The sequence below is a fragment of the Microtus oregoni genome, unplaced genomic scaffold (assembly GCF_018167655.1).
Source record: "Microtus oregoni isolate MIOR12 unplaced genomic scaffold, Mior012 000013F_ref0000133, whole genome shotgun sequence".
Taxonomy (NCBI): domain Eukaryota; kingdom Metazoa; phylum Chordata; class Mammalia; order Rodentia; family Cricetidae; genus Microtus; species Microtus oregoni.
Genome location: NW_024543072.1, coordinates 40,786,544 through 40,806,236, shown reverse-complemented (window position 1 = coordinate 40,806,236; position 19,693 = coordinate 40,786,544).

The window sequence follows — 19,693 nt, the reverse complement described above, 5'->3', positions numbered from 1 at the left end:
GTTATCATTATTAAATACATCCCAAGCTTCTACACATAACCGACTACAGCAAACATTAAAAATTAATGCCTCTAATAATAAAACCAGGAAAACCAGTGCTGTTATGACTAATTGTAATTTATTGCAAAGTTGTGGTGTGCTAAGTACTTTGAAGAACAGAAAGGTAAATAAGAGCCGGTGTTGAGGAGCTGAGCGGGATGAACAATTCCCTGACTCCCGTTGTTGCTTGCACGTGATGCATAGCTTCTGCCTGGCTATGGACCAGATCTGCCCCTGGAATGGTGGTGGAGGAAGAGTGAGACATCTTGAACCATTTAAAGGGGTGATGATATACTCCTTTCTGAGGTCCAGGAGGTTATCATCTTCTTGGCCGATAGCAAAGACCATTTGCTTGTATTAGTTACCTTCTTAGGCATGCAGCAGTTTCTCCACCAGGTAATAAGCCCCCTGAGATTTAGACTATTCTATTTCTTCTCCCAGTGACTATCATAGTGTCTTAATTTGGTTTATCCTCAGAGCTTTGCAAGTGAAAGACTGTACATGGGCATGCATTTACACACACGTGTCTTCTAGCTCTACCGAATTGTCTGCTCCATGACTTAAGACCGCTCTTATTTATCTTCGTAGCCACTGCTCCAGTCTTGTATTGCTGCAATTACTTAATTGATTAAACGTTAAGTGATATTAACTTTCTCGATAACTCTGATATATATATATATATATATTTCTGAGTCAGGGTTTCTTTGTGTAGCCCTGGTTGTCCTAGAACTCACTCTGTAGACCAGTCTGCCCTCAAACTCAGAGGTCTGCCTGCCTCTGCCTCCCGTGTGCTGGGATTAAAGATGTGTGCCACCACTGCCTGGCTAAAGGCTTATGTATTTTTATTTTATGTGTATTGGTAGTTTGCCTACATGTATGTCTGTGCACCACATGCTTGCAGAATCCACAGGGACCAGAAGGGGACATAAGATACCTTGGAATCAGAGTTCAGACTGGTAGTGAGCTACCATGTCGGTGCTGGGACTCAAACCTGGGTCCTCTGGAAGAGAAGACTGTGCTCTTAAGCATGGCGCTATTGCTCCAGACTTCTACAGCACTGACTTTCTGGACACATTTTTTGGTTTTCTTTTGGGTTTTTGGTTTGTTGAGACAGGGATTCTTTGTGTAGCACAAGTGGAATCTTGACCAGATTGTAGACCAGGCTGGCCTTGAACTCAGAGATCCTCCTGCCTCTGCCTACCTAGTGCTGGGATTAAAGGCATGCACCACCACTGCCCAACTCTAATAGTCTTTCATATTGATTATCTATATAATCTTGTATTTAATTTCATTCATGAATTCATTCACTTATTCAGCACATGCTGGAATTTGCTTTTTATTCAGCAGTGTGTCGGGTATCAGGGACTCAGGAGCCAATGATAGAGATGAGCCCAGGTCCTCTTACAATGTGCTTACTAACAGGAGATCCAAGCTATGGAAAGGCGGGGCACCTTTAGGTCGCAACAGGTCTAGTTGGTAGATTATGAGTAAAGATGAATGAAGAGAAAAGACCAGACTAGAGACTATTGTGAGAAGGCCTTGCTATTGCTACAGGTGCCTTGGCAGGGTGTTTGAGGACAAATCAGGTAGCAAGCTAAATTTACTCTAATTTATTTCTTCACCCATTTCATGATTCATTTGCCATTTTCTGAGCCTGTGAGTATGGAGCTCTGCTCTGAGAAAGTGGATATGAATATGGTTTCATCGTTGCCTTTGAAAGATATAACCTGAAGCCAGGTGGTGGTGGTGCACGCCTTTAATCCCAGCACTCAGGAGACAGAGGCAGGCAGATCTCTGTGAGTTTGAGGCCAAGAACTAGTTCCAGGACAGGCTCCAAAGCTACAGAGAAACTTTGTCAAAAAAAGAAAAAAGAAAGAAAAAGATGATGAAGAGACCGAGATGTCTTTTAACAGCAGCAGGTTCTGATGAGCACCCTGCTACGGAATCAGGACTGTGACTTCCTTTGTTTCTGCCCAGCTCCTGGCCAGGACCCTCATAGAGAATATTTGGAATAATATTGAATATGATGGCGGGTGGATGGGAGTCACAGGTAGGGAATGGAAAGTGAGCTGGGATGGAGTCACTGCACACTTGAACAGCTTACTGCTTCAAATAGGGCTCTGGTCAGGGGCTGTGCAGCAGCCTCCTTATTCATTTGAATTTACTCCCTGCTGAATTAATTGCTGAAGTCTTTCAGAACGCAGCGGGGAAGTATTACTTGCCCAGAGACATTCTGATTTAGTGAGGTTTTGTACTTATGACATATTTCTGAGAGGAGGAACCTGATTTTTTATACCCGTCCTATTTCTTCTCATCGAGCCCATTAAAGTGCTTAATCCACCCCCACCCCGCTCTCTCTCTCACACACACACACGAATATATGCATTTGGTTGACTGACTGACTTGCAATCTAGAACCAAAGAGGAAAAGAAGGGCTGTGCTCCCTGTCCCCTAAAAGAGGATGTACCTCAGGAATGTCAAAAGGCAGTTTAAAGGAGAAACGCAGGCTTATGCATGCCTCTCGGCTATTGCATATAAATCGATTCCTTGCACCAAAGATCTTGCTTCATGGGGACCAGCAAGGGACTGGCTGAATATTTTCGGTCCCTGTGCTGTGGAATGAATGGAGTTCTCCCCCCTGAGCAGTGGGGTGACTGTGTCTAGAATACCAAACACAGGAGGTGGGCATTAATTAGAGCTCAGGGCCGATCATTGGAGTTGCATTGCCTTTATTTCTCCTCCCGTTCTCCAAGCCCGAAACTGTCAGAAGGCTCATTTTCACTGAAGCATCATAATTAACGCCAAGCCTAATGTGAAAGGCAGATGAGGTTGAAGCCCAGAATAGCTTAGACCTCCCCAAGGGTGCACATGTGAAGAGCAGGCCTGGGAAAGCAGAGGCTGGCCTTGCGCTTGACCTCCAAGTGCTCTCTTTGCACAGAGGGAGCTCTGGGGTCAGCCCTGTGGTCTTCCTTCAGACTGTTAGAATGAGTGCTCTGAGGTACAGAGCTATTCACCATGGGGTGGAGATACAGAATCTCCGTCTCTGGTGGTCTCAGGAACCTCACCTTACAAGTTTCCAATTACCCACATTCCCTCCTTTCTTCTTTGAGGGAGCAGATTTTGCTTCTTGGAAGGATGTTGACTTCTCCAGGGGTGGGGTGGAGGCTCAAGGACCTGGAAGGAGTAGTTCGTGTAACATTGTCTGCAAAGCCCTTCCAAGTGCCTGGAAAGAAAATTCCAGGTATTTTTCTTTTTGCTGCTGGTCTTCCTATTCCCCTGAATGCAGAGAAACCATTTAAGTGATTACATCATGAGGAGGCTGGAGGAAAAGTAGGGCTAACCTGTTTCTTCACTCAGCAGCTCCCACACAGCAAAGACCCTAGGTGCACTTAGAATCACTACCACACTCTCGCTCTTTCCTCTCCGTTCTGCTCAGTACTCAATACATGAAACACCTGCTATCCATCTCCCAAGAAGACCAAATTCCAGGCACCTTCCAGCAGGTGACTCGCAGCACCTCTCACACTCATGTACAAATATTTACTTAGTTCTGTAACACCAGAGAATTGAGAGAAAAGTAAGAGAAAGCTAAGTGACCTGCCACATATCAATTCTAGGTCAGTGAGAGAGAAAACTGGAACTAAAGAGCCTCAGCTTCTTAAACCTGACTTCCTTGGGTACGCTTATTTAAGTACAAAGACAAAATATCACTGGCTTAATTTTCATCCTGAGTTTTTCACTGGGAGAGGATACTCAAAAGTGTGTACAATTTTCTCCTTCCTAATAAAGGGAGGAACCAAGAGAGTGCCATTGGCTGCCGAATAGAAAGAGAAGAAAGCGGGTGGCTGTTGCGTTGGGGAGTGATAGGCATGTTATGGAAGCTGGCTTATTAAATACCTGGCTCTAGGATGCTCCCTTGACTTGGGAAACCCTGGCCATGACGCCTCCTCTGGTACGGGTAGGGAATGGCACAGATTCACACAGGGTTGCCCATCCTGGCGCCACCTATAGAATGCAGGCTCTTGGTTCCAGAGACTGTTGCCTTAATGATTTTCCTTGTGATCTTTCTTTTGAACAGTGATCTATAGGGCCATTAAGTGGCTTCATTCTAGATTGCTGTGGATCCTTTGGATTTTAATTATGATACCTGGGCATTGAGACATTTATGGCCACAGATTAGTACATCTCTCGACCCTTAGCAGGAAGCTCCTCTTTTGAAGTAGATAGCAACTCATCCAGAAGCCTATAACAGGTCAGTGTGCCGAGGATAAGAGACTGGAGTAACCAGCTCTAAATGGGGCATCCTTAACCCAAGGTTCAAAGTTCATCACAGAAGAGGGGCCAGAGATTGTTAGGTAGTAGATATCTGTCACAAAACAGTATTGACTGGGCATGGCAGGGCAGTTACACATACGAACTCAAACTAGCTGTGACTGCATACCATAGACAGACATGAAATCAAGCCTGTCTAAATCCACACATTGGTGGGAGATGGGCTCATAAAGTCTTACTCCTAGCTGAGGAGCTGGTGGCAACTGATGGTTATTTGGGGGAGGGTGAATCAACTTTTAGCAGGTCCCTGAGGGGCTATTCACACTCCAGTTGGTAGTCTTATACCCATGTACATACAGGCAGTGCTAAGTGGAATCAGTGGGTTTAAAAACAGAGCATGTTTTAGTTGGAGTGATGTGGGGAATGGGGTGGAGAAGTAATGCTAGATGAATCTGCTAAAATACGTTATATGCATATATGGGCTTCTTGAAAATAAAAAATAGATTAAAAATGATCCTAAATTATTGGAGAGCTATTGTTTTCTCACGGTCAAATTCCCATAAACATTTGTTAATTCACTTGAATTGAAGGACTTGTCATTAGTCTGAACTGAATGCGGTCTATGGAAACATCTTTGGTTAGTAAGGGTGTGTCAGCAGGTGTCTTGGATGGGGCTGACTGGGTATATGGAGCCAGGGTTGGAGCTAGTGTTTAGCTCCCATGCTAGCCAATGTAACTTTTCTGTACCCAGTCTCCCTGGTGGGTAACTGATGGCCTAGTTGCTTCGATGCTTGAATATTGTATCTGCACACAACTCTGTGTTCTGGATTTGAAGGTGACAAGAAGACACTTTGAAGGACCGATGGCAATGTTCTTCACATACTGAACCATCAAAGACTGGCCATAGAGCTGAGCGTTTTTCTTACTTTTCCCTGAGAAATCTTTGGCGGGTTAGCACCCTTAACTACTATGCTTGTCCAACCTTTCTAAAATGTGAGAAGTAGAACCGGGTATGAAAATCAACCACTCTCAGCAAACTGCAGCTTTTATACAAATAGCAACCAGGTAAGACATGGGAAGAAAGCTGTAGAATCTGCAAACTGGCTCGCTATGATGGGCCCTGGGCACCAGGCTGAAATGATAAAGACCCTAGTTCAGTCTCAGATCCCTTGCTTAACTACCTATGAGACCCTGGAGGAAGTCATGGCAGCTCTCCCGCCTCATTTCCTTAGTCCTTCCGATGAGGAGAAGACCTCACTAAAATATACAAATATGTTTTTGAGTTTTCTCATGCTGCATTTGCTCCTCTCGTGGTATCATGATCCCTACCATGATCTCATTATAAACCGAGTTCTGAAACAAAATGCAGGGCTGCACTGTTTTTTCAGAGCCTAAGGTGTTATTAGTTATAAGATGTTTTATTATTTTACATGTGACCATAGCAGGTATGATAATACCAACTAGATCAAAACAGACTATTCATTGTAAAATACACCCTGAATATCTGATTGGGAAAATGCAATGTGTGAACATATTTTTATGATGGCTCTAAGAATGACTTTGTTTTCTTTTTTTATTGATTTTTATTGAGCGCTACATTTTTCTCTGCTCCCCTCCCTGCCTCTCCCCTCCCTTTCAACCCTCTCTGGAGTTCCCCATGCTCCCAATTCACTCAGGAGATCTTGTCTTTTTCTACTTCCCATGTAGATTAAATCTATATAAGTCTCTCTTAGTGTCCTCGTTGTTGTCTAGGTTCTCCAGGATTATGATTTGTAGGCTGGTTTTCTTTGTTTTATGTATAAAGACTTCTTATTAATGAGTACATTGATAATTGTCTTTCTGGGTCTAGGTTACCTCAGTTAAAATTATGTTTTCTAGCTCCATCCATTTGCCTACAAAATTCAAGTTGTTGTTGTTTTTTTCTGCTGTGTAGTACTTCATTATGTAAATGTACCACATTTTCCTTATCCATTCTTCAATTGAGGGGCATTTAGGTTGTTTCCAGGTTCTGTCTATGACAAACAAAGCTGCTATGATCATAGATGATCACATGTCCTTGTGGTACGATTGAGCGTCTTTTGGATATATACCCAAAAGTGGTATTACTGGGTCTTGAGAAAGGTTGTTCCTAATTTTCTGAGAAATTGCCACACTCCACACTGATATCCAAAGAGGCTGTATCAGCTTGCATTCCCACCAGCAATGCACAAGTGTTCCCTTTTCCCCCCAACCTCTCCAGTATAAGTTGTCGTCAGGGTTTTTTGATCTTGGCCATTCTTACAGGTGTAAGATGGAATCTCAGAGTTGTTTTGATTTGCATGTCTCTGATGACTAAGTTTTACAGTACTGAAAACAGCCTGGTATTGCCATAAAAACAGACAGGAGGACCAATGGAAATGAACCGAACACCCGGATATCAATACACACACCTTTGAACACTTGATTTTTGACAAAGAAGCGAAAAGTATCAAATGGAAAAAAGAAAGCATATTTAACAAGTGGTGCTGGCATGACTGGATATTAACATGTAGAAGAATGAAACAGATCCATATCTATCACCACGCACAAAATTCAAGTGTAAATCAAAGACCTCAACATAAAGCCAGCCACACTGAACCTTATAGAAGAGAAAGTGAGAAGTACACTTGAACACATAGGCACAGGAGACCACTTCCTAAATATAATCTCAGCAGCACAGATACTGAGAGAAATAATTAATAAGTGGAACCTCCTAAAATTGAAAGACTTCTATAAAGCAAAGGACATGGTCAAAAAGACAATACGACAGCATACAGAACAGAAAAAGATTTTCACTAACCCCACATCAGAGGTCTGATCTCCAATATATACAAAGAACTCAAGAAACTGGTCAATATTTCCACCAGCAATGGATGAGGGTACCCCTTCCTCCACAACCTCTCCAGCAAAGGCTATCATTGGTGTTTTTTTTATTTTAGCCATTCTGACAGGTGTAAGATGGTATCTCAAAGTTGTTTTGATTTGCATTTCCCTGATCGCTAAGGAGGTTGAGCATGACCTTAAGTGTCTTTTGGCCATTTGAACTTCTTCTGTTGAGAATTCTCTGTCCAGTTCAGTGCCCCATTTTTTAATTGGGTTAATTAGCATTTTAAAGTCTAGTTTCTTGAGTTCTTTATATATTTTGGAGATCAGACCTTTGTCTGTTGCAGGGTTGGTGAAGATCTTCTCCCAGTCAGTAGGTTGCCTTTTTGTCTTGGTGACAGTGTCCTTTGCTTTACAGAAGCTTCTCAGTTTCAGTAGGTCCCATTTATTCAATGTTGCCCTTAATGTCTGTGCTGCTGGGGTTATATATAGGAAGCGATCTCCTATGCCCATATTTTGTAGGGTACTTCCCATTTTCTCTTCTATCAGGTTCAGTGTGTTCAGATTGATATTGAGGTCTTTGATCCATTTGGACTTGAGTTTTGTGCATGGTGATAGATATGGGTCTATTTTCATTCTTCTACAGGTTGACATCCAGTTGTGCCAGCACCATTTGTTGAAGATGCTTTCTTTCTTCCATTGTATACTTTTAGCTCCTTTATTGAAAATGAGGTGTTCATAGGTTTGTGGGTTAAAAACTGGGTCTTCTATACGATTCCATTGGTCGACTTCTCTGTTTTTATGCCAGTACCACGCTGTTTTCATTACTGTAGCTCTGTAATAGAGTTTGAAGTCAGGGATGGTAATGCCTCCAGAAGTTCCTTTATTGTATAAGATTGTTTTGGCTATCCTGAGTTTTTTGTTTTTCCATATAACGTTGATTATTGTCCTCTCAAGATCTGTGAAGAATTTTGATGAGACCTTGATGGGGATTGCATTGAATCTATAAATTGCCTTTGGTAGAATTGCCATTTTTACTATGTTGATCCTCCCAATCCAAGAGCAAGGGAGATCCTTCCATTTTCTAGTATCCTCTTCAATTTATTTCTTCAATGCCTTAAAGTTCTTGTCAAATAGATCTTTTACTTCTTGTGCAATCACTTTGGAAATCAGTGTGGCGGTTTCTCAGGAAATTCGGGATCAACCTAACCCTGGACCCAGCAATACCACTCTTGGGAATATACATATGTCCCCCCAGGTAAACAGGAAAATGTAACCACAGTCACACCAAATCCATCAAGATTAATCCTGGTTAATGGAGAGAGAAGTGGATGTCAGGGAAAAAAAAAAAACAAGCTTTTCCAGCTTGGAAGAGAAACAACCAGGCAACCTGGATATTGAGTATCTAATCAATGATGTCTTATTAGTACCTGCATTGCTTCAGTGAGCTGTTAAAAGAGTTAAAACAAATAATGTGTGTGAACATGCTTGGATAACAACAAAATAACCTAACAGTCACTAGATAGATGTACGACTGTTTCAGATGTACAACTGTTTGTTGGGTGCAGAACCATACTATTAACTCATTCACTTATGAGTGAATTTATTATTTAAAGCGAATTAATAATTAATAGATTTTTAATTAATAATTTAATTATCAAAATTATTTAACAAGTACCTTCCTTATGCCAGTCATGGTGTTGGCAAAGGCAAATATTGTAGTTCTTGCCCAGTGGAAGCTTTTCATCTGCATGAGGGGATAAGCAAGTAAGATGCATGAGATGGTGAATATTCTGGAAAGATGCAGAGAAGGAGCAACAGAGTCAAAGCTGGTCCAGACTTGGGAGCTCAGATACGGCTTCTCAGATGAAGTGCTGTATGAACTAGAACCTAAAGATGGCTGATGGTTGATTGGAAGCAGACTTGTGCCAGGTAAAAAAAAAAAGCCTCTTCAGTGGTGAAGAGGAGAGACAACATGGTGTTATTCATCATAACCTGGCTGGTAAAAATCTGGCTAATGAGGTATAGACTATGGGAGTTTGGACTTAGTCATTAAGGCAATAAGGATCCCCTTAAATGTTTAGGAAAGCTTCTTCAATAATGGTAGAATGACTGGAGAGGGGGACCAGGAAGATTGCATGGGAAATAAGGATGTTGTAATACCGCTGTGCATTGCAATATTTCCTTTTAATTGCTTCATTTAGTTTTGAGTCTTTCTTAATATGAATATTCTTTGTAATGTAGTGTTTCATAAATATCACAGACACCGCGTATTTTCCATATAGCAGAACTTGAAAGGAGAGGCTAACATTTTCAAGGAAGGAGTGGAAGAGATCGTTGTGAATCTTGCCCCACACAATCATAGGCTTTATGGATCTCACTTTTCTTCTGTCTATGCTGTTAGTTCTGATTAGATGGGGGAGTATTAATGTGTCCAGGTCAGTAATGTGACTCACCAAGGGAGCCAATTATCCACACAGAGAGCACCACAGACTTCATCTTTATATTTGGCTGATCGCCTGAAGCCAGAAAATACTGGTTACAAAATATACATAGGGACAGCTGCTGGCTCACTCACTCCTTTATCTTCTTGTTTATTTATTCATTTGCTTATTGTTGTGTTTTTGTCTTTGTCAGCCCAAGCTGCTACTGTCAAGTATCACAGGTTTCCACTTAGACTTCTCAAAGGAGCCTGGGTTATTTTGGCCTGGAAAAGTCCCCCCCCCCCCCGCCTTTAAAACAAAGGAAATATATCCATGACTCCCAAAGTTCTGGTGGGATTGGAAACCCTTGTGGCCTCTGCATTTTAGGGGGCATTTGTTGTTGCTCTTTTCCTTGAGGAATAGCACATGTTGGCAGTTGAATAGCTCCATGGTTTGGTATAACAGAACCCAAGAAACCCAGGGGCCATTCTGCATTACATTCAGCTTTCCCTGGCCCTTGAACTTTATAATTGGCAGGGCCTTTGGTGGTATAACTTCAACTTTACTTCCAGCTCTCGGTGACCCAGTAGATCTAGGAGCCACATCTATGAGTTTGTCAAATGGTTCAGCAACATCTTACTGTTGTCCTCAGAACAAGATTTCTCCTGTTTTGCAGTATGGATATGATTAGAATTTTACAAGTATTCAAATGTTTGTTCTTTTTTGCTTAACAATTTCATTTTAAAATTTAGCCTTAGTTTTGTTATTGTCGTTTTTGAGAATTTCATATAGGAGTGCTGTGTTTACACCATTTCTTCCCTACACTTCACCTTCTCCAACTCTTTCTATGTTCTTTCAACACCCTCTCAACTTCACGGCCTCATTTTAAATTACTGCTATATACACACTCACATATACATGTATATACATATTAATAAACATAAATATGAGTCACTGAGTCCATGTAGGGTTACTCATATGTGTATGTGTTTAGGAATTCAATCCCACTTGGGACTGGATAGCTCACCAGAGGCTCATCCCTGGATTTGATGGACTTTCACTTTCTTAACAGTGTGAGTAGGGCCACATAAGACTTTCCCTAGCCACGCTGAGATGTCAATTGTTGTCATTGTTTGTGTCTTGTTAAAGTGACTGAAGGCACTATGCAGTCTGACAAGGGGGAAAAGCAATTAAAAGTCCTACCCAATGGTAAAGCCTACAAACTGCAAGAATGATAAACACCACAACTCCCAAACCTAAGGCTTAGGGAGCATACCAGAAGAGGGGGTCCAGAGACTGTAAGAGATGGGGAACTCCGATGGCCGCTACAAGGTAGTGTCTTCTATATGTGACAGGGAGCTGTACTCATGAAATATTAACAGTTCCTTTTTCATTTTTTTCTTTCTCCGTACAATAAGTAATCAGGGAGAATGAAGCTGTTCATTCAACACTTTGTTTCGAAAGCTGTTTAGCCTAACATCTAACTCTATTATTTGCTGGAAACACTTGAAATAGTACATCCAAGTTCTTTTTTTTTTTTCATTTTATTGCAAGGCTCACCTTTTCTCCATTTATCAATAGCATGTCTTCACTTCAGTCTAAAGCCACACAAATTATCTTTAGTATTGCTAGTATAAGTCATAAAACACTTCCAATTCTACTACTATCCAATTCCAACGTCACATATATTTTACCAGGTATTTGCGACAGCAATGCTCAACTTACGCATACCCAAATCTGCCTTAGATAGCTCAGGCTGCTGTGTCAGAACACCACTGACCTTGTGATTAAACAAATGACATGCATTCTCTTACATTCATAGAGACTTGAATGTCTAAAATCAAGGACCCAACTGATTTCGTTCCTGGTGGGCATTCTCTTCCTGATTATAGACAGCTACCCTCACATGGTGCCCTTAATATGTCCTTTTCTTGGTGCAAGGGGAGGAAGAGCAATCAAACTCTTCAGTGCTTCTCTTCTTAAAAGGGTACTGTTGCTATCTAGCCCCAACCTCCTTAGGGTCACCTAACTGTAAAGGCCTGTTCCCTGTCACACATGGAGCTAGAGGTTCAGAATGCAAATTTCAAAGGGCAGACAAGCATTCAGTCCATATCAGCTACTTCGGTTCTCTCCTTCCCACTCCCTCACTTCTTTCAATTATTTAAAAAAATATTAATTTGCATATATTGAATATCTTCTATGCATAAGCTGTGTTGGTTAGAAGATGAGCTATCAAAAGTCTTGCTTTTGAGGTCTAGTGGAAAAGGGGGAGAGAGGGAAAGATCAGTGGGATAAAGCTTTGAGCTGGAGAGTGATTCAGGGAATACTATGGAAAGGCAGAACAAATAGAAACACATTTAAAAATCCCTCTATTTGAGTTGTTGGACATAGATTTGCCTTGGTAGTACAGAAATAGGGAATCAATCAGTGAGCACATGCAGTGTGTGGAGGGGGGGCATGGAAACTCATGACTAACTGAAAAAAGTCATCAGGGGAGGCTAGAAGGGATATAGAGGTGATCCCGAGAGCTCCTCTGTGCTGCCCAAGTGTTAAATTTACCCTGAAGATAGCAAGAGGCTCTGAACAAGGTGGGTCACATTGACAGCTTTGAATTTTATAGAATGAAAATTTAGAAAGTGAAGTGCGCACAGGTACTATTTAAATCAAGGGACATTTAGGAAACTTATCATTTGTTTTTACTCTTAGTGTTGGGGATGGATTCCAATACTAGCACTTCCAGAAACTTCTCCATAGAAGGTGCTACCTGCAGTAGAAAAGGACAGCAAAACTCTCAATGTTGGATCAAGTAAACGTTAATATACACAGTATTCAAGAGAAAATACTCATTTTATGTTGGAGACAGAAGATTAATAACTCGGGCTTATATAAATACCAACATGAAACGCTACTTCTTTTAATGACCTATTTTTTTTTTATTTACTATGTACTTTTCTTCCCTGAATTGCCAACAACAAGACTACCAACTGCTTTAAAACAGTGTTGCACTGGGTTTGAGGAAGGGCCCCAGATCCTTATAACAAAGAGAGTGTGGTTTGTCATAATTGATGGTGACAAACACTGGAAGGTCAGGAGCTCTGAGTATTTGTGATGGGATATTTTTTTAAAAAAAATTCACTCTGACCTGGAGCTTGAACCAAAGAATGAGAGAGAAAAATCACTGGTTTTGCTAAATGTTCCTGAAGACTTTCCATTTTGGATTTATAGTATTAATTTGGCCTTACTCAAAGATTCCTCATTTTCCCCATGAAAATTTATGCATTTACTACCATATGGATAGGTACAATTCTAACGAGTGACATTTTCTCTCATCTTGTTCAGACAAAAGACGTACTATTTGCTCGTTCCTCCCTCCCAGAATGGAGGAAGGACATTTCATTTGCATGTCACTTTCCTTTGTCAAAAGTCAGTAACCCCCGGTATTTTTAGCTCCTTTTGAAAGTCCATTAGTAACGCTCCTTTTCCTGGAGACCTTTCTTGCTTTATGCAGTGACATTGGCATCATGCTGGTTTGTGCTGGGCCCTATCAGCCTGTTGCTACTGCTATGTTCCTTTAGTCATTTTCCTATGCATAAATTCTTTATGAATTTTCCTTATGAAAAACATTATTGGCGTGTATTCGCTGCACAGAGTGATGGGTCTTATAAAGACGTTTTCTTTCAACTCTATCGTGTGCTTTAAGCACATTCTCCGGAGCTCCCCCTTCTTATCTCCCTCCCCTCAAGTCTTCTTCCTTCCTTTTCTCTTCCTAAATTGTCTTCAGCCTCTTCCTAGCTTAAAAAATATTAACCCATTCTTATTTTTATCCTTTCTAAATATTGGAGTTGTTCCTAGAATGGGTGTTTATGGCGAATGGTCCTCTCCATACTTCATAGACATGGGATCTCACTTGGGTGCAGTGGAGAGAGTGTGTGCCCATTCTCTGGAGTGCAGAACAAGAGTTTTACATGGGGTTAACATCATAAGGTGCAGCAGAGTAGTGCACACACATTGGTGAATGCTGCATTCAAAAGATCTGTCATTCTGGCCAATAGACTGTGATTGCCTGGCATTAAACCCTGTCAGGCCATAGGGAAAAAAAACAACTTCTAGTCAGGATGTCTTAATAGTTTATTAAACACTTAGGCGAAAATTTAAAACTCACTTAATGAAAGAATGGGTAGTTTTAGTTCTCTTTGTTCCATCACTTGGATGCTGGGGCCTACTGTGTTATGAGGTCATAGAGGAAAGAGGCCAATGCCAGCATTCTCATTACTGCATTTCCTGGGCTTTCTGCTAAGAAGTTATATCTCTTATGTCTACATATAACACATGTGCAGGCATAAATAGTCAAGCCCTGTTCTTATACTGAAAAAAAATACAAGTACATTTTGTCAGACATAATATATTTTAGCTTCGAGTTTTCGTTGAGGCTATTTAATATGTAAGACAGGAATAGCCACAGACGATTAGGCATTAGAATAATGAGAGAAGGTTTCCCAGATAGTCCAGAAATTATTTATTTCTCATAGAGTCATGCAACACTTACAACCAAATGAAACTACTCCCTTTTGGAACAGGAATAGGCACTGATGAGTTACACAGGCAGTCACATGACCAATTAGTCTGCATTGCAAATATTTGTGCAGCAGCAATTAGAAGGAGATAGAACTCGGAATGGAGAAATGAAGGCAGCAGAAGGTACCTGACTCCTGCATTACTGACAGTGGTGCTCCCTTGGGGGTCAGGACTAGATACATGGTTTTCTCAGGAGAGTCTTGTCTTAGCATCCTAGGAATGTTATCCAACCCTGGCTATTATTTCATTCAAAGCATACGAAAAAATATTCAGGTTTACTCACATACAGATGTGATGAAGAGAACATTTCCTGAAGGTGCACTAATTAAAAGTATCCTGAGGTCAGTGAGATGGCTAAGACTGGAAGAAAGTCATTGCCAAGCCTGGTAAGCTCAGTTCTATTCCTAAAACCCACGTAGTGGAAGGAAACAACTGACTCATACAAGTTGTCCTCTGGCTTCCAAATGCAAATCTTGGGACATACACACCTCCCCTCCATCCCCACACCTCCCACATATGCATCAACACAGAGAAAATAAATTTAAAGATAAAATACCATAAAAATAGTAAGAATTATCTTCTTTATCCAATATTCTACTCTCCTTTTATGAAGCAGAGTTTGCACTATGAGATACTGATGAAATTTAAATATTAGGTTAATGAGCTTTGACAAATATAAACCATCACAATCAAAATGTAAAACATTTCACCACTCAGAAAATCTCCCAGGCCAAGTCTAGTCAAAACTAAGTGACCATATTTTTATCACCACATCTTAGTCTTGTGAACTCTTGAATACCACAAAAGTGGAATTTTACAATAGGCCCTATTTTGTTTCTTTTTTTTTTTTTTTTTTTTTTTTTGGTTTTTTTCGAGACAGGGTTTCTCTGTGGTTTTGGAGCCTGTCCTGGAACTAGCTCTTGTAGACCAGGCTGGTCTCGAACTCACAGAGATCCGCCTGCCTCTGCCTCCCGAGTGCTGGGATTAAAGGCGTGCGCCACCACCGCCCGGCTTCTATTTTGTTTCTTAAGCCAATGGTTTAATACTTTTTTTCAAATTAATATACACTTTGTTTTAATTGTATTGATGGAGTATTTAATTAAATGGATACATTACACTAATTTTTTTCTTGCCCTGCTGCTGGACTTTCAGGCTTTTCCCTAATTTTTGAGTAAATCCGAGTGAAGCTACTCCAAACACTCTTGTGCTACTTTTCTTGTGCGTGTGTATTTATTGTTCTGGCATGGGTGGGAATGGAAATGGTGGGTATTTGCATTTGAAAGGCATTGCCAAGCGCCTCCTCTATGTTAATCATTGGTGTACTCTCTTTCAGCATTGATTCTAGTTCTGTCATGTTCTCAGCAACATTTGTTCAGTAGTCTCTGTCTTTTTAATTTCAGCTCTTTCAATTGATTTGAAATAGGAAATTATAGCTAGGCACATTTTAATGGCTAAATAATTATTTTGAAGACATATTTGTATGTACCTATTTAATATATATGTTTTATATTGTGTACTTAGATTTTTTGAGAGATGACTGCTCAAGTCTATCACTCACTTTGTTTTTGGGTCATTTGTCATTTTATTGTTAGTTTATAGAAGTTATTTATATATTATACATACAAATTCTCACTAATATATATGTACTATAAATTTTCCATCAGATTGTGACATATTTTCATTTTCTTAACCTTCCTAATATACAACTCTGAATAAGTTCTAGTGATTTATTACGCATTCTCTAAGGATTGTTTGGCATTTCCAGGTTCGTGGTGACACTCCCCTATATTTACTTCTAGGGGTTTCTTAGCATACATATTAGCATATATTAGCACAAACACATATATAATCATTCTCTTTTTAAAAAGGGAAGACTGATTTATTTGGGTCATAGTTTTAGGGGGTACAGTTAATCACCATGAGAAAGCACATTAGCTGACTTCATGGCAGGGGGAGCACATGCCTGGGACTCCTCACTGCTTCACCAGAGAGCACAAAGACTAGGGTCAGAAAATGGATTGGCCTTATAACTCTTAAAGCCCAACCCCAGTGACCAACTTTCTCATCTCTCAAATGTGCCACAGCTTCCTAAATCAGTGCTGCCAGCTGAAGACCAAATATTAGCCTGGTGGCTGTGTTTCACATGCAAACTACAGTCTTCTACCCATGACCGCACTGGGCCATGGCCCTTTTATAAGGCAAAAGCATAGTCCATTCAGCTTTAAAAGTCCATGTAATCTTACATTTCTAGCACTGTTCAGAGGTGCAAAGTCTAACGTCTATTGAGATTTATGGCAATCTCTTACCTCTGAGCATCTGAAAATTGTGAGCATCTGAAAATTGCAAACAAGCAAAAAATAAAAATAAATAAATAAAAAAAAGACCCCATCAAGTTATAGGTGCGGGAACCATAGCTCAGTAGTTAGGAGTGTGAACTGCTTCCAGGTGCTGGAGACATGCATGGCTCAGTAGTTAGGAGTGTGAACTGCTTTCAGGTGCTGGAGACACAGCTCAGTAGCTATGAGTGTGAAGTGCTTTCATAGAGACCCTAAGTTTTGTTTTAAGACCCCACTACAGTTAATTGGTTGCAATCAACTGTAACTCCAGCTCTAGGAGATCTGACATCCTTCTCTAGATTCTATGGGCACCTGCATTTACATGAACATACTCATCCCCCACATATATGCATAATTTAAAAATAATAAAAATAGATGGTTGGGACAGGAGATATGACTCTTCCAGAGACCAGAGTTAAGTTCCCATCCTTCCTATCAGGCAGCTACCAGAAAACTACCTGTACTCCAGCTCCAGCAGATCGGAAATCTGTCTAGACTCTACATGAATCCACTCAACATGTACATACTTACATGCACACAAAAATAATAAAACATCTTAAAAAGTAAGTTACATACTTCCAATATGCACTCACGTAGTAAATAACCCTATTGAAAAACTAGGAATGTGGGCATCATGAGTAACGACTGGGCTAAAAGATGAAAATCCTATAGGCCCACTACCAATCCCTGCATGCCATGTTTGTCACCTGGAGCACTTGAGAACATCGTCTGGGATCCAGTTGGTCTGGACCGTCCTCCATCACTATCACTTGTAACATGTATGTGTTTTTCCTTGGGCTGCCTCCACCTGCTTCTTATCTCAACAGACATTCTAGGTTCCTGGCACCCAGCATCCTACAATCTCTATGAGAGCTTAGGCTTCACCTTCAAAATTTCATTTAATGACCTTTTATGTCCTCCATCCAGGAAATCTGAGTCTGACACATATCCCTTGACCTCAGTGACCTGTCTCTTTTGGTCTGATAGTTGAATGTGTCAACATTAGGTACATATAGATTTACACTCACTTTTTGTTGTTGTTGAATGTTTCTCTTGATCACTATATATGAGCCCTCCTTGTCTCTTGCAGTGTTTCCTATAAATTCTGTTTTTTTCCTTTTTTTTTTATTGAGAAAAGGAAAAAAAAAGTTTCTGCCTCTTCCCAGCCTCCCATTTCCCTCCCCCTCCTCCCACCCTTCTCCCCATCCCCCCACTCCTCTCCCCCTCTCTCTCCAGTCCAAAGATTCTGTTTCATCTACTATAAGTACAGATATTTATATTTGCTAGATTTCCACTTGCCTAAAATAACAATTCTACTCTTTCACTTTATTTGGCTCGTGTCTTTACTTATAGACAATGATATCATAACTAGCCTTCTAAAAGACTCATTTAGCTTCCATGTATCTTTCAGCTACAGAATTTAGTTTATTTACATTCCAAATCATTATTTAAAAGACTCCTGGTATTTTAAAATGTTCTTCAGTTGTTTTAAGTATTCTTTCTTAATATTTACTGTCTTATTCATCTTTGTGGATTAATAATGTTTAATTAATTTATATTTCCTTTTAGCATGTTTGTTCTTCTGGGATTTATGAGTTGTCACTCTCATGGGGTGATTTCCTTTTATTTCTGAGTGTAGATGTTCCTTAAACATCTTTTGTAAGCCTTGTATGATGGTCAAGTTTTGTTTATTTTGAAAGGACGTTATTTCTCCTTTATGTCTGTAGGGTCGTCTTGCTGGGTCTAGCATTCATTTACATTTATTTTATTTTATTTGACTTTCTTTTTTATTTAAATAACATTTTTTCATTTATTTTAAATACTAACCAATTTCCCCTCCCTCCTCTCCTCCCATTCCCTGTTATTTCCCATCTAGTCCCTTCCCCATCCACTCCTCTTCAATGTCCATTCAGAAAGGGACAGGCCTCCCATGGGCACATCAAGTTGTGGCAGGACTGAGCTCTTTCTCTTATGTAGAGATGGGGCCCGGTAATCCAGCAAGGGAAACAGGTTGCTAAAACCCAGCTAAATACCAGGAATAGGTACTGACCTCGCTATATGATGGTTGACAATTATTTTGATTCAAAAGACTTGGAATATGTTGTTCCATTTTCTATATGCAAGAGGATTCTAGTTAAGAAATCTGCTGTTTGTGTAATGTAGATGCTTCTAAACATAGTTTGTTTTTTTTCTTTTTCAGAATTTTTTTCTTGTCTTGTGTATTTGAGATTTTGATTAAGTTATGGTAGCAATCTCTTCTGGTAATGCCTATTTTGAATCCTACCAGTCTCCTATGCAAGTATGCTCATATATATATATATATATATATTTTTTTTTCAAGACAAGGTTTCTCTGTAGCTTTTGGTTCCTGTCCTGGAACTAGCTCTTGTAAACCAGGCTGGCCTTGAACTCACAGAGATCCGCTTACTGGTTGTATTTTATAAGAAATTATAATTTTTCTCCTAATCTTTGAATATTTAAAAAGTGTGGATATTTGATTGTTGATGCCCTTGGATGCTTTTTCTATCCTCTAGTCTTTTTATTTTCCTTTTTGTTTGACGGGGATATTTTTAAAACTGGTCTTCAATTTGAGATAGCCCTTCTACTTTGTCTAGTCTCTGCTGAAAATTGACATTATACTTATGTTTAACATATACTTCACTTCATATATAGAATTTCTATGTAATTGTTTTTCCAAAATTTCTCTGTTTTGCTTCATTTCTCACTCAAACCCTGAACAATCATCTTAATTTCATTTAGCTTAGACATCAATGAGCTTACTTATAAGAATTCTTGAAATTATCAGGTTTTGCATCTATATGCATTTCTTTGGGATTTGTCAGTAGAGAGTTATTGGATGCTCTGGGGTGTAATATAATAAATTCTTCAACAATTGCATTGCATGATTTTTGTGGTATCTTAGTCATACTAAAGTAAAGCATTAAAAATTCCTGTGTGGTAAACATAACAAAAGTGTCTAAATCTTCCATACTGAATTCTACATAACATTCCTGAGAGAAAACATAGATCACTAGACACTAATCAACACATATTATACACTACAGAATGAAAGACACAAATTAAATGATCATATTAAGAACTATTAAAAGCATTTGATACAGTTTAACACACTTTCAGGATAAAAACAAAACAACACTTCCAACAAATGAGGAAGATGAGGAATACTGTGCTGTCTATATCCTAAGG